Source organism: Halichoerus grypus, chromosome 2 (assembly GCF_964656455.1).
Source record: "Halichoerus grypus chromosome 2, mHalGry1.hap1.1, whole genome shotgun sequence".
Taxonomy (NCBI): domain Eukaryota; kingdom Metazoa; phylum Chordata; class Mammalia; order Carnivora; family Phocidae; genus Halichoerus; species Halichoerus grypus.
This window is the reverse complement of record NC_135713.1, coordinates 87,041,541-87,057,832: the sequence shown is the minus strand read 5'-3', so window position 1 is coordinate 87,057,832 and position 16,292 is coordinate 87,041,541. Positions and strand designations below refer to the sequence as shown.

The 16,292-nt window shown below is 38.2% G+C and overlaps 1 pseudogene; it reads right to left on the bottom strand.

Moving 5' to 3' along the window:
- Positions 1 to 1,369: 1,369 nt before the first annotated feature.
- LOC118544822 (selenoprotein K-like) lies at positions 1,370 to 7,905 on the bottom strand (annotated as a pseudogene).
- Positions 7,906 to 16,292: the final 8,387 nt, after the last annotated feature.

Below are 16,292 nucleotides of genomic sequence, written 5' to 3'. Positions count from 1 at the left end.
AGGGAGTCCCATTGAGCAGCAGGCCTTGCTTTTTTTCTTCTTTGTCCTCATTCCCACGGGAGGAATGAGGATCCAAGTACTGGTTGGGAGGAGGAATGGCTGGGATGGTCCTGGCCCTTCCTTTCCCTCTCTTTAGAGCCTGTGTGAGCTCAGGTGCGGCAGGCCTTGTGGGGAACACTGTGCTTCTGCAGTGAGGTCTGCTGTTTTCTAGACCTGCCTGTGACAGGGCAGGCAGGTTTCCATCAGGCCACTTGGTTCACTGACTTCCAACCTAGCCTGTAACATTAATTAAGATAATTTCACATCCATCTCTTGACCCTTTCTCCAGCTCCAATTTATTCCAAACCTGTGTGGGGGGAAAAGGGGATTTTATTTACTAAGTTGCCTAAAATCCAGTGACTTTGACCTGGCATAGTCTAAACTTTCTTTCAGCCTCCACTAAGTAATATTTCTATTAAAAAGTTATTGTTGGGGTGCCTAGGTGACTCAGTCGTTGGGCGTCTACCTTTGGCTCAGGTCATGATCCCAGGGTCCTGGGATCGAGCCCCGCATCGGGCTCCCTGCTCAGCTGGAAACCTGCTTCTCCCTCTCCCACTCCCCCTGCTTGTGTTCCCTCTCTCGCTGTGTCTCTGTCAAATAAATAAATAAAATCTTAAAAAAAAAAAAAGTTATTGTTAAAGACACTACTATGTAAGCAATATAAGAGAAGGAAACTTGTATAAGACCTCGCATCTAAAATCAAGTAACTTGCTCTCTAGCAGAGGAAAGAATCACTCTTTCCACTTAGCATTACTCCACTCCTTCCTTCCTTCCTACCTCCCTCTCTCTCTCTCTTTTCTTTCTTTCTCTCTCTCTCCTTTCTTTCTTTTTCTTTCTTTCTTTCTTTCTTTCTTTCTTTCTTTCTTTCTTTCTTTCTTTCTTTCTTTCTTTCTTCTTTTCTGAATACACAACCTTTAATTGTCTTCAAATTTGGAGAGTTTTAATTATACAAAGATGGCAGGTCAAGTTTTGTAACCTAAAAATATTTACTTATTAAAACTGTTTTAGGGGTGCCTGGGTGGCTCAGTTATTAAGCGTCTGCCTTTGGCTCAGGTTATGATCCCAGGATCCTGGGATCAAGCCCCGCATCAGGCTCCCTGTTCAGCGGGAAGCCTGCTTCTCCCTCTCCCACTCCCCCTATTTGTGTTCCCTCTCTTGCTGTGTCTCTCTCTGTCAAATAAATAAATAAAATCTTTAAAAAAAAAAACTATTAATACTTAAACTACACAAAAAACATAATGAGACAAACGTGCATTTATAGAACTGCATGTCAGTCATGCCAGATCCCTGGGGAGGGAATTCCCAGCATGACCTCATTTGTCTGTGAGGACACAGAGCAATCCTAATTTAGGTGTACACATTCAATTCCTTGGCCAGCATGGTCAGCCTTCTACTTCTTGATGGTTTCCTTCTGCTATGAGTGTGCATGTCCAGTTGTCTGCTTCTTAGAGCAGATATTTACCTTCCTCATCCACCAGTCACTGGAGGAGGACTAGGGCCATGCAGATAATTAACTGGACCCATTCTTCTGGGGTGTTTCCTGGTGGCCCTCTTCCATCATCGTATCTAGAATCAGCGGAGTTTTCACATTTTGCTGAAGCAGCATCTTGAAAAACCCAACCATGAACTCAGCTACTCCCCAGAAGAAATCTGTTATCGAAGATAACAAAGACGATTTCTATGGGGACTGACTCTAGCTGTCCAAGACTTGTCCATTCGAGTTGTAAACCAACTTGCCCCTTGTTCCCTGCCTCCGGAGTGACTGAGCCACCCTATCTAGTTTTGGTTCCTGACTCTTTTCTCTCCAACATATCTAGGTGTTAACCTGGATATGCTAATTACCAGCTACGTGGACTGGGCTAGGTGGTGACTTTTTTCTGAGCCTCAGTTCCTTCATCTGTAAGTGGTGATGATAATTGTACTTGAGGGAATTGTACTACACCTAAAATACCTAGCATGCCACATCATTTACTATTAATATTATTTTGAGACTGTTGTTTTCATTAGATTCCATTGCTACTTCCTGAAATAGTCCTAGGCATTCCTCTATTCTGTTCATATTGTACTTGATGTATCACTTCTTTGTAGCGATTTCCACAGTACACTTTGTTTGCTTACACATTTGTGTTCTTCAATGGTTTTTAAGTTAAGAAGAATAAATATTAGGTTTTACATCTCTGTATCCCCAACTTCCAACTAGACCCTGGCACATAATATCAGTTCAGTAAATGTTTGAAGAATGACTAAATGAATGGGGAAAGATAATAAATGAATGAATTATAATTTAAGTAGTTATGTGAAACAAATGTTATAAGCTGATGTCGTATGGGAGGACTTCTTTTCAAATGGGGAAGATCAAGGAAATTATTGTAGAGACAGGAAATGGGACATGTTATAAAATTTCATAGTTGGGTTTTCAGAAAAAAAAAATTTTTTTTTTTTGAGAGAGAGAGAACACACATGAGCAGGGGGGAGGTATGTGGGAGGCTCAGAGGAAGAGGGAGAGAGAGAATCTTAAGTAGGCTCCATGCCGGGCACAGAGCCCCTTGCAAGGCTCAATCTCATGACCCCTGAGATCATGACCTGAGCCTACATCAAGAGTCAGACGCTTAACTGCCTGAGCCACACAGGCGTGACCCCAGAAAATTTTTTTTAATAGGCTAAGAGAAACATGCTAGTCTAAGTGAAAAGTATATCTGAAGTCCAGAGTAAATAAAGTGCTAGCCTATTCAGGGCATGGGGAGCAACCCAGACCTTAGAGCTGATATTAGAAAAATGTGGGAGCTGAAAAGAGGTCAGTGAGAAACAAGCTGTGGTGGACTTTGGCTGCCCAAACAAGACACTTCTACTTGGTTTGTTAACAATGAGGAATCTCTAGAAGATTTGAGTGGAAGAGCCATGATAATGGGACTATCCTGCTCACAATGTGGCAAATAGATTGGCTTGGGAAGAATGTCGAATTAGTGATACAGACTATGAGGAGGTAGGAACCTGAACTACAGACGTCAAAACAAAAAGGAAAAAATGGATGCAACATACACATTGGAAGTAACAGTAGAATCCTCCTCAAAACCACATGAAAGCAGACCTTGAAAATCTCATTCCAATAGATGAGACAAAAGGGTGACAGGCAACTGCTTCCTCCTAAGCTCTTCACCAAAGACCTTTGCTATATACACAGTCAAGAGTGAAAGTCAGACTTCGCTGAAATAGAGGTATAATGTAAATATTTTAAGTTGCCCTTAGGTCTTGAAAATCTACTTCCTCCCTTTGTTCTTTCCACCAACACTTTATTCCAACATTTTTCATTCTGAGGTTTATAGCTTTCTTCTATCTGTAGATTTCTGAGCTCAACTGTGTTGACTGCAGTATACACCCAGCAAACAGTTCTGAGTATTTCTGTTTATTCCTGCTAATGCCTTAGAGATCAGGACTGAGCAGTTTATTCTTCTAAAACATTTACCAGGCTTTCTTGAGGCCACCTTCTTATTTGCCCATGTCCCTCGATTTCCCCCTTAAACTAGAATTAACATAGTGAAGAATAAAATATTATCTGATATTTATGTGATGTGTTTTCCCAAGAAGCTCACAGATCTTTTCCAGCTATATCTTACTGAGAACAGGAAAAGAATGAAAATATTTCTGCATTTGAGAAAACAGGCAGGCAGGAAAAAAAAATGCCACAAGGGTTTGTGGAGAATCTGCCACGGAGCCAGAAAAAAAGAATGCAGTTTCTTGACTCTTGGACCATAGACTGTAGCTTCAGTAAAAATAGATGAAGATGATCATTACTGCATGCCTTGGGGGATGAAGAAGGCTCATTGCTCTGACTGGAAAGTGATGTCCTTGAAAGAGAAGGATCACGATCATAAATATAAAATGGATATGAAACATGAGCCTCTCCTTTGGCAATTCTCTAAAGATAGCTTCTACCTTTCCTCAAAGACCAAATTCCCAGAATCACATTTTCTCCTCAGTTTACAGAAAAGAACAAACTACTGTGTGTCCCACTCTAAAGGGCAATAATATTCTGATTGCAGTAGTATGTATTTCTAAGGTGGTATGCACCTACAGCGCACTGCAGTCCTTGATACTTTAAAACTGGTACATTCTCCCTTTTGACAAGGGGAAAATTATGTAGCAAATTCAGCAAATAATTAAACCCAATTAAGCCTCTAAAGTTGTGTCCTTTCCCTCAGTTGTTTAATTCAAATCTAACAAAATATGTGAGTACATAATCTGGACAAATGCAATTTATTGAGCCCATATTGTTCATTGTGCCTATGTGATATTTATTGCCCAGATGTGCAGACATGCATGAAAATGTAGACTGTACTCCTATTTACTCTATGAGTACCCAAACTTCGCAATATATTGCCTTCCGAGTTAAGGAGGTCTTAAGCTTGAGACTTAGGTAAGATAACAAAGGAATTGAGAATCGATACACAGACGATGACCAATTGGAGTGAAATCTATGTAGTTTTTTATGCAGTTAACTCGAACAAGTTAAATCTGTAAACTATAAAAAAAAATAGCAGAGTTCTGGTTTTAACTTCTTATTGATCTTTACTAAGAACTGATGAAACTTTTGTTGAATGTGACTAAGAGAATTGCCTCTGTTCTATCCAGATTTCTCTCCTTTCCTTTTTTATAGCTTCTATTCATCTTCCGTGAATTCTGTTCTCATCTAATCCCACACTGGTTGGTGAGAAATGACTCTTCCTAATGTGAAGATCTTTATTATTAATTGTTGCTATTATTCATTATCAATCTACAAGGACTCAAAGTTCACACTTGAACTGTACTTACATAGTTCCAGCTATTTTTGTTACTGGCCTTTCATGATGATTTTCTTCCTTATACTGTGATAATGCCTGCATGTTGTGTGAGGTTGTCAACAATTTGTATTGATCTTGTAGAATTATTCTCTATTAGAGTAACTCCACCAAATTTTGGTGCTGTCTTGTTTATCTTGAGAGTGTGAGGTGAGTTTTATCTGGCTCCGATTTTGTCAACAAGAGTGAATTACTGAATTCTACCACCCAACAGAAGGCCACTTCCCACACCTCGCTAGTAACACCATCAGACAGAATCCCTGGCTGCAAAAGCCTAGGATTTAGTTAGCCTAAAAACCACAAATACGTAGGCTATATATACACCCTCTTACTTTGGTTTTGGTCAGCCTTAAACACCTCTTTATTTTGTTAGGAACATGTTTTTCCTTATTTTATGGTAACTATTATCTATATGAATAAAACTGTGTTGAGGAAAATAATCAGGTGAACATGTGTAGTATGGAGTTTGTTAAAAGAAGTCACCTGAAAAAAATAAAATGAAACAGAAGTGAGAGTTTGAGTCTGCGCTCAACTTTTTTTTTTGCCCTCAAGACTTCAGGGTTTTACATGAAAAATAATTTCTTTTCTGTATTTTACTATCACATGTTCATGGCAGACCAAACATTTTTCTTTTTCATAAGGATCGTCACAGCAGCTTCTAGAAATTTCTTCCTAACCCTTCAGATAAAATGGTTAAATTTATCTTGAATGGCTTAAGTGAGGCCTTGCTGAAAATAAGGTGCTACATCAGATGACCTCTAAAAACTTACTACAGATGATCATTTTAGAATTTGCATTGTAAAGTGATTTTATATGATATAATACCAACCTCAGATCAATTAAATCTTTATATCCAGCATTAATTTTTGCTGCATAACAAATTACTTCAGGGAAAATAATACATTCTATTTATACTTTCTGTGGGTCAAGAAGGAATGGTTTGCTGGGTGATTCTGTCTCAGGGTCTCATGAGATTACAATGAGATTTTTGGCTAGGGATGCCTGCTTCTGAGATGGCTCTCTCAAATGGCTGGCAGGTTGGTGCTAGCTGCTAACGGGAGGCCTCAGTTCTTTACCATACAGACCTCTCCATTGGGCTGCTTGAGTGTTCTCATACCATGGTGGCTGGCTTCCCCCAGAGCGAGTGATCCAAGGGAGCATGGTGGAGCTGCTCATGTTTTTTATAACCAGTCTGGGAAGTTCATCATTTCCACCATATTCTTTTGCATTGTATGTACAATGTAGGAGGGGACTAGACAAGGGCATTTATTTTGAGTCCTGGAGATAAATAAGTCTATCTAGAAGTCTGTATGTGTTACCAGTTTGCTCGGTTCTTGTCCCAGATGCACCACAGAACTGGAGACGCAAGACCAGAATGGGGAGATAGAGTTTATTGAGAAGATAAGTGTAGGACACTTTCAAGAGTGAAACTGGAGCATCGCCGGAGCAAGAGAGACAAAGGCACCAAGAGGCTCTAGCTGCATCCTTTTAAGCCTGCTCTGCTTAAGCCTGTACCTGTAAATTTGGCTTTGACTGACATTTCTGATAGACAGAAGTGGTTATGTAACATTCTGGCGTCTGCCTATGTGCCTACCCATGTTGCATTCTGTTAGAATTGTATTTATTTATGTAGTGCATATTTATGGGCTTTTAATGGGCTGTGTTGTGACTTTAAGATAACCTAAGGGCAAATTGCTCCTTTTGTGCACATGCCCAGCTCTTGGAGGTCCCATTGTGCTTTTTTTTTTTTTACTATGTTCAGCTAGCCAGCATATAGTACATCATAAGTTTTTGATGGAGTGTTCAATGGATTCATTAGTTGCATATATGAGCCACCTCTGTGGCTCAGCCTTTCCTGTTCTGTTAGCCCTTCGAGGTGGCTCTGAAGGTGTGGCTGTTAACCCCGGGGGTGAGGGAGGTGGCTTCGAGGGGTGGCCAGCATCTGTTTCATCCCTCCTCACTCAAGTCTAACTAACTGCCTAACATATGTATATGTGTATGTCCCATATATATTTAGCACATCTGTTAAATTTTTCAAGTTGAAATTATTGAAAGTATGGTAAAGTCTTTTCCCTGTATTATTACAGGGGATTCGCTTCTTGTGGCTATATACAATTCTTGTTTAAAATTAAAGCATCCTGGTTTTTATTCTTCTTTGTATACCACGACCACATAAATTAGAAGATTAATTTCACTAAAATCATCTTAATTTCTAGATTTGAGTCTAAAGATCAATCCAAATGACCACATTGTTTCAACCTGGAATATAATTTGTCAGTAAAATTAGTTATTTTAGCCTAGAAGGTCACTAAATTAAACAAATGTTAGTGAACTAAGTAATGCATGTTCTAAAGATGCCTTGTTGACTGTAAAAAGTAGCTTAGGAACCTGGAGATTTGGACTCAATAAAATATTTGCTCTGTGCTCTATACAAGTACTTATACAAATCACTTGGGGATAGTGTTAAAAAGCAGATTCTGAGTCAGTGGATCTGGAATAAGGCCTGAGATTCTGCATTTCTAACAAGATCCAAGGTAGTGATGCTGCCATTGTTCCTCTGATGACATGCTAAGTGGCAACATTCTATGCAGTGGGGGTTCCTTTGAAAAAATTTTTATTATTACAATACTTGCTTATTATGCAGAATTCAGAATACCCAGAGTTTCCTAATTTAGGTTCACATCCAACTCATTCTAGAGTGGAATAAACATTCTTCCATATGTCTTCCATAGAAAATTTCAACCACTCTCTGCCCTTAAATAATTCCTTCCAAATAGAATATCTGTTTTAGGATATAATTTCTTATTTCTAGCCTTACCTTCTGTTTTTAAGGAAGAAGAAAGATTTCATGGTGTTAGACATGTGCTAGATCTTTAGTAAATATTTTTGAATAACATAATGGTTTTCATGCACTTATTTTTATTTTGATTTAACCCTTACATTTTCTTCTACAGGCTGAAATATCTTAGAACCTAGTTATTACAACATTTTTTTTCTATTACTCTATACTCACCTTTGACTCTTGTATCATTCCTGCCTCTATTCCATGCCACGCCACGGGTCAAACTCTTGTTGAGGTCATTTATATGTTTTCTAAATGTTTGAAGCAGTCCTTGCTTTTATACTCTGATTCTCTTTATCCCTACCCTGGTTCTTATGGACATAACTCTTTATAGAACAATTACTGGTAGAGTATATTCTATTTTAGGGAATTTGCTTACCTTTAAACACAGTTATAAATCACTTTCTGAAGACCTGGTGAGTCAAGATTCTTGATTGTAGGCAACAAAATCTGTCTACCTAAGGGAAAAAAATAAAGTTTATTGGAAGGATTTGAGCACCTCACAGAGTCTGAGAGAGAGGGACAATTTGGCCTACATAAAGCTAACTGACTTTTAACTATCCCTATAACTTTGTCATCTATTGAAAAATCAAATCTCCCAACTAGCAAAAGTTCAGTCATATATCTGCCTTTCTCATTATACCTCGGCCAGGAGAGGGGCTGGGTGGATAGACAGTCCCCTCTATCAAGTCTACCACCAGGGAGAAATGCCTTCATATAGGGAAATCAAGATGTTAACAGAAGGAGAGTGAGAACACTTGAAGCTGGATCCAAAAAATGTACAATATCCACTATCCTCAGGTTTGGTGGACCTAGAAATGGCAGACTTGTGCTATTATCCAGAGTCCACATTTTACACCAGGAAAAAAACTTTTGGGCAACAGTGACCTAAGATATCTTATTTCTCTCAGCTTGTTACCTCTCTGGGTTATACTTTCCCTGAAGACAGAACAGGAGAATGAACATCTCAGATTTAAAAAGAGAGGTGCTACAGGGCCCTCACTTCCCATAAGAATCTTCTACAACACCCACAGGCGGTCACAATCTCTAAATCATTTCTCACTAAAAATGCTGTCCTACTACGAAGAGAGAAATTTGAGTCAACTGGGATAGTAGAAAATATTATAAATTTTTATCTCATTTTTTAAACCTGGAAGCAACTCTATAAGCGACAGTATTTGTTGTCTCCCCAAATCACGTAGGTTAAGCCTAAATGCTAAATGTTCAAATCCTAGGGTTAATGTGAACTCAGAATATGTGTGCTCATTTTGTCCTACAATCACACTGTCACCTAGTGGTTTCTCACCCAGAAAATTTGAGCAAAAAAGCTATGGCTTGGGGTGCCTGGGTGGCTCAGTCGTTAAGCGTCTGCCTTCGGCTCAGGTCATGATCCCAGGGTTCTGGGATCGAGCCCCGCGTCGGGCTCCCTGCTCAGCGGGAAGCCTGCTTCTCCCTCTCCCACTCACCCTGCTTGTGTTCCCTCTCTCGCTGTGTCTCTCTGTCAAATAAATAAAAAATCTTTAAAAAAAAAAAAAAGCTATGGCTTATTTGGATATTTTATTCTCTCACATATACAAAACAGCTAAAGGACTATTTGTCTTTTAATATCTAAAAAATGTTTTATATCTTTAACTTCTATTGGTTTGGATGCCATTGTAACTACCTCATAGATCTTTTTTTATTGGAGCACATGGTTTCCTCTCTCAGACACAAAGAGAGCGTGAAAAAGAGTAAATCATGGAGAATGCTTTACATTGCAGTGGACTATTTGGTGCATTGACCTGGTTTTCCTACACCTTACCAGAGTGGTTGTATGAACCAACTCCCATTATAGTGCCAGTTTCCTATTTGCTTTAACAAACTACTCAGTTAATCTGTAACCAACAACCTCTGAGTTTTCCTTCCCCACAGGTCCTCTGCTTTCAGTTAGTTGCCTTTCCCTGCTCCTTTCTCCAAAAGAAATAAAGGCACTTCAAGTGCCTCACATACAGTGGATTCTTTATACCATTTGTTTCTCTAATTATTACTATTGAGCAAGAATTATAGGACCCTTAAAATGCAAGTCAAAAATATTTGTCCTCAATATCCTATTTGTTACAGAGTACAGGCCCCAGGCAAAATTGTGAGGTCAGTGAAGGTGAATGTTTGTAAGTCTTCCAGTCCGGCCACAAGTCTTGCTTTGTGCCCTCAAAGTTTCTTCTGAGACACAGCTGGAATTTCTTGCTCCAGCCTCCCCTCCTCTTTCTCCCGTACTGCCAAGTACGTGGAAGAGGACCTATCCTAAATTTCATCCTCTAAAAGAGCAAGTGGTTAACAAGCTAATCTAAAGAACTCATCTAAATGAGAAACTGCTAGAGAAAAATATTGGCAGAAAGGATGCAGATTTTAACTGAGGACTTTGGGGAGCCTAGCATATCACTACCAATGGTGAATTGGTGGAACATAAGACTTCATTAAAACACAAGCACAGTTGATTCATAGTTGTTAGTCTTTGTTGTTTGTAAACATTGCCATCATTTCATTGTTATTATACCGTAGTTTCTATTTCCTCTCTACAAACTTCCACATAAAATGTTGGTTTGGATTTATAGAAAAGAAAAATATTAAGTTGTGATATAGAAATCAAAAGAAATGAGAGTTCTTTCAAGATCAGGCTACACAATTGAAATAAAAGTGATCCTTGGCTAAATATCATACTTCTAGACTGAGAGAATAATTAGAATTGGCATTTTTCTACAAATGACTCGAGAATCTTGTCTCACTCTTGATAGTTCTTACCAAACCCACATGAAAAGCCCTTTTGAGTTTCACTCAAAAAAAATGCTAGATTCTATCTTTAATATCAATTAGAAGGCTTCTTTTTCCTTTGTGTTTAAAATAAGGATCTGGGAAGCATCTGTGCAATGCTCAGCATTTTAAAGTAGTTTGTAGAACTTCCAGGCTTACTGGGAAAATCCGAACATACCTTATTATAGTGAATTCTAAATCAACTTTAAAAATAGATCACCAGAATATTCACCTGTAACTTGTTGTAATATTCATGGGAATCAATGTACCTATGGGATGATTGCGTAAGGATTTGGTATACTTTTATACACATCTGTCTGATAATTAGAAGAAACTTTTCATGTAACTGAACAACTGAGAAAAATGTCAATAGCTGACAGAGAACCCAAACAGGGCTCATAAACTCTGTTTTCCAGTAATGTTTATGTTCTTAGTGGAATCCTAGAAGACATTCACAGTTGTGGGGAATGTCATAAATATAACAGGGGATTGGTTAGGAACCCTTAATTTCAAAGTTTTATGGTATCTTCTCAAACACTGAAAACATAACAGAAGTCCTACCCACTCTGAGTTGACTGAGCTGTGGAAGAAAAGATGAACATTACAGGATTCAGAAACTTTCCTTGGGGAAAAAAGTTGTTCACTGTGAATATAAGTTAACCAAGTGCATATTGTGGAGATCTCTCGATTGGATGCAGGGCCACCAAATGTGGGGCAAACCGATCTGGTGGAAGTCAGTGGTGTGAGCGGTGAAAGAATTCACCCAAAGCAGAATGAAAGAGAAGTTTCTTGAACACACTGCAAAGGAGAGGTGGGGAGGACAGCGAAGGAGGGACTGTCTGCCATGAGGTAGTGGTAAGGGGCCACAGTTACAGGGCAGAGTGAGGAGGTATGGGAATGAATGGAATTTTCCCTTTTTGGTAATTTTAGGAACTGTGCCTGGTTGTAATTGGTCAGTTAAGGCCTATGGCTATTTTGAGGTAGGTCACTTTATGAGCCTGTTCGCATTCATCTCTGTGGATGTGTGGGCCCTTTTACCTTACTCAGGTTTCCATTGCTCAAGCCTGTTGCCTGAAATTTCCCTCTACTCATATCATGTGAACATTTTCAAAAGTAGCATTATTTATAGAAAAAGTGTATTTAAATGGAAAATTAAGGAGATCACTTTTGCTCAGTGCCATGTCTAATAGCACATGCATACACAAAACTCACAGACCCACAAAAGTCATAAATTCTCACTGGTCTTTTAGGATAAAGCTCTCCTGAGATCTCAGGGAAAAAATACAAAAATATCAATCTCATACAGAAGTATGCCAATCATTCAGGTATTCTGAGTTTTGGAGAGAATATTAGTATCTTCTCTTGGGTTATTGAATATTTTAAAAATGATGAATCCCACATATCAGCTAGGAGAAATGTTGACTTTTTTCAATTATAATCAAATAAAATATCCAGTGAGTTATGGTGGTGAGAGTAGTTTTACACTTCAGAAAAATTCAGAAATGTGACACATGATTACTTTGTAGGAATCGCATAAGGCAAATGGTAAGATGCTATCCTCCTGATGTGGTATGAATGGAAATACAGTTGACCCTTGAATGATGCGGGGTTAGGGGTACCAAGCTCCTGCATGGTGGAAAATCTGCATAGAACTTTCAACTCCCCCCAAACTTAGCTACTGATAGCCTTCTGTTGACTGGAAGCCTGACCAATAACAGAAAGTTAACACACATTTTGTATGTTATATGTGTTATTTACTGTATCCCAACAATAAAGTAAGCTAGAGAAAAGAAAATGTCAAGAAAATCATAAGGAAGAGAAAATACTCTGTACTGTACTGTCTCTATGGGGAAAATCCATGTATAAGAGGACCCAGGCAGTTCAAACCTGAGTTGTTCAAGTGTCAACTGTATTTAGAATATGCTTGCCTGAGGTCATTGTGAGTTAGACAAAGGCAGTGATGTCACATCCCTCTATTTGGTGCTGTAAACCATGGGCAGCAGGGAAGATGTGAGACCAAATTAACCAACATGAAGTTTGCTAATGGGTTGCACAGACCTTCCCTCTATGAGAACCAAGGAAATGGAGACCTGTAACGGCTAGTGTGTGTTGTTGATTGGGTGCCAGAGACTACATGTCACAAACACAGGATCAATATAGATGTTATAGCATGTACCTACCTACTTGCGGAGGAACAGTGATACTGTTTCTACTTTATCTTTTATTTGATCTTATTTATGTAAAATGTGTGTGTTTTCTAAATATGAAGACACTGAGTGTTAAATGGGTTCCAAATAGTAACACACTTAAGACAGGGGTGTATGCTTCAATAATGTACCCCATATAATTACCGCCAAAATTGCATCAACCAAAAGAACTTCGGTGCTCTGCCTTGAATATGACACAGTGCAGGTTGGGTTATCACGATTCTGATTATGACTGAAATTAGAGCCTTACTATAAATCAGCACAACGTGCTCTCTGTCAAGTACTTAACCTCTCTATCAGTTGGGGTCCAGTCAGAAACCACTGTTACTTTAACAGAAAGAATTTAATATGAATAATTTTGAACTACGTACTGAAGACTGAAAGACAAGAAAACACTAATGTATTCTGACAGTGGAAGCTATACAGGAAACAGCTACACCCTTTAGGGCTGGAGGAACAGAGAGAAGCAGGGATTATTAACATTTACAAGTTTGGGGGTGGAACCCCATGTAGCTTTAACCTCCAAGCACTGCCAGATAGTACTGGTGACTCCATGGGGGCACCATGAGGGTTTGCTTTCTAAAGTGGTAGAGAACTGGGGCACCTGGATGGCTTGTTGGTTAAGTGTTAGACTCTTGACCTCAGCTCTGGTCTTGATCTCAGGGTTGTGAGTTCAAGTCCCATTTTGGGCTCCATGCTGGGTGTGGAGCCTACTTAAAAAACAAAATAAAATAAAATGATAGAGAACAGAAACCTGGACTTAGTGCTGCCAGGATGAAGAAGAATGGCTGGGGTGACACTCACAGAGAGCCAGCCTGGAGCGGAACCTTCCTTCCCTTCCAGCCTCCCAGGCTCCCCCTAGCGCCCTTTTATACAGCTGTCTGGCAAACAGAAGAGCAGTTTGCTGAATTCCAGCCCTCGTATCCCAGTGGATATAAAACTGAGAAACACTACTTTCGTAACCAGTATGTTGTCTTTTAACATAAGAGCATTAGGTCTCTTATATTAATATGTAGACCCACATGCTCTGATTGATTTCTCTGAGAAGAAACAAAGAGCCTCCTTGATATTATCACTCTATTCCCTGGAAACATTAAGGTATGGTTGACATCTTACTTGGTGCTATTTTTATCCTTTGCACAGCACATATGGTCTTAACAAATATTAGTCAAATGAATGAATATATAAAAGTGTTCTCTCAATATAACTCTGACTCCTTAATTCTCTTTAAACAATGAATTTTTCATCTCCTTTGATCACTAAGCTAGAATATAAATATTTATACCATAAAAATTATACCACCACGGAAATATGAATTCCAAATATTAGAAGCACTTGTGCTTCATTAAGGCAGTTCATGTAGATTTTGCTTATTTCTCTTTGAAACTCCAGAGGGATGCAGGAAACAAATTTAAACTGTCCTCCTTTGATAGTCTCTTAGATTGAATCTATCTTTCTGAAACCCCAGTGATGCTTCAAGCTACTGTTTGGATTCTCCGTTTTGCACAAAAGTTAGAGGTGTGCTATTCAGCCTTCATATGAAAGAAATGAAAAATTATCTTCTCTTTTTATTTCTGGTTCCACTCTTGTCACTTCATTCTCAATCTCCCTTGGGTGCTGTAGTCCTCTCAAGTACAAGGTGCTTGATCAAGTGCAGAAAATGAGTTCTGTTGGAGAGAGGGTTCTATTAAAGTATCTTTGAAAAAACAGTAAGACCTAATGTCTACACAATTTCATTCACTTTACCGGTTTTCTGTTTGGTTTATAACGCTCATTGTGCCATCCGTGAATATTTATTCTCTTCCAGAAGCAGATGAGACAAACTTGGGTATGAACTAAGAGAGAACTGGCTTGATGGAGCAGTGGCCTTTAAAACCCTTTTCTCAAAACATTTGAAAGAGTGATGGAAAAATCCATTGTTTTCCTGGTGGTTACCCAAGTTCTCCAAGTCTTTCTCAGACATATGTGAGGATATGACTTTGTAGACACTTCAGGAGTTGGAATCTTTTTGCAGGAAATCTCATTAGAAAAACAGTTCAGCTCTGAAGAAAAATATGTATAAACACATTTTAATGGATTAATTAGTCAATCTAACTTTTAAACACAGTCCTCCATTTCATTTTACAAACCATATGTGTTACTGCTTTTCCTGACATTAATTGTATTATTAGGAGATTATGGAGGAATGTTTTTGCCATTTGTTAATGACCTTTGGGGGGGTTCATCAGAAGTAACCTTGAGCAATAAAGACTAATTCCTGTTCAGCAGGCTGTTGACAATATGAGAAAAAGGAAGGTCAGAGTGTTGGTGGTATAATCCCATGGGCAGTCCCTTGATTTTTCAATATAAAATAGATTCACTTTATACCAAGTACTATGTCCTTAGGATTAGAAAGGAACAATAAAAATTTAGCTGTAAAATGTAAAGCTGATTCTGCATCAGTGCAATTCTGTGTAGTCCAGGATGTGTTAGTAGCATTCCTGGCCTGTCCCCAAATAGATCCCAGTTGTACCTTCCAAGTTGTGACGCCAGAAATGAATCCCAAGGAACAAACTTGGCCCCAGTTGAGAACCACTGCCTTAGATCTTGACTATTTCCTTTCTAATCTTTCTGTTTTTCTTGTCCCCCCTTTCGGGGCCCATGATAGTGTATAGGGACCAGATGATCTTTCTCAATTATTTGGTTGCTTACTCTAGAAGATTGCCCTACTGTTAATCATAAGGCAAGAACTAGTTTAGAGACTGTGAGATAGCTCTTGATGGGAATGATGATTATCTAGTTCTTTAAATTATGCTAGCCTTTTATATGGGTGATATTAAGGATGCACTATATTACAAACATCTGCTACTTAAAGAGGTTTGTTCCGAAAATGGTAATAGTGAAATCGTTCAGTAAGATTGAATGTTGTGAATTTTCACTATAATCTTTTATTTTTATAAAATTAACACTTTACTAATGATTGTGTCTTTCATCCCATTTACTATATAATAATTTACTATATAATATAACATATAATTTATTTTTTTAAGTTTTTTTGTGGATCACTGCCTTTATTTCATCTTTACTATGAACTTTGAATAGAAGTGCAGAACACAATCTAATATGTAGAAAAATAAAATTTTGGCAAAACAAAAACTGTTTAGGGAAATTAAATTGTATACTAGTATTTTCCATATGAACTTAGCAGTTAAATATGTTACAGCTAACATTGTAAGATGTCAGTTCCTGGTTATAAAAAAATTTTTTAACTTCCTGAAATTTACACTGCATGTTGAAATGATACAAAGGGAAATTGAAATTTTTGTTATTAATAAGGAAGCCCAATTTGCTAAAATAACATTAATATCATTCACATCAGATTTTAATTAACAAATTAAACACCTTTGAGTTCAGCAAATGCCCTTGATAATGAAAAATTAAAAAGTTATTTGGACAAAAATAATGATCTATGTAAAAAGGGGGGCGGGGACCGAAAGATTCTTTAATATGCTTATATAATTCAGATCATAAAATTTTCATGAATTTAAGAGGAATGAAGATATATGAACACTAAAATAGAAAATAGTTTTCATTTGAGTGTTC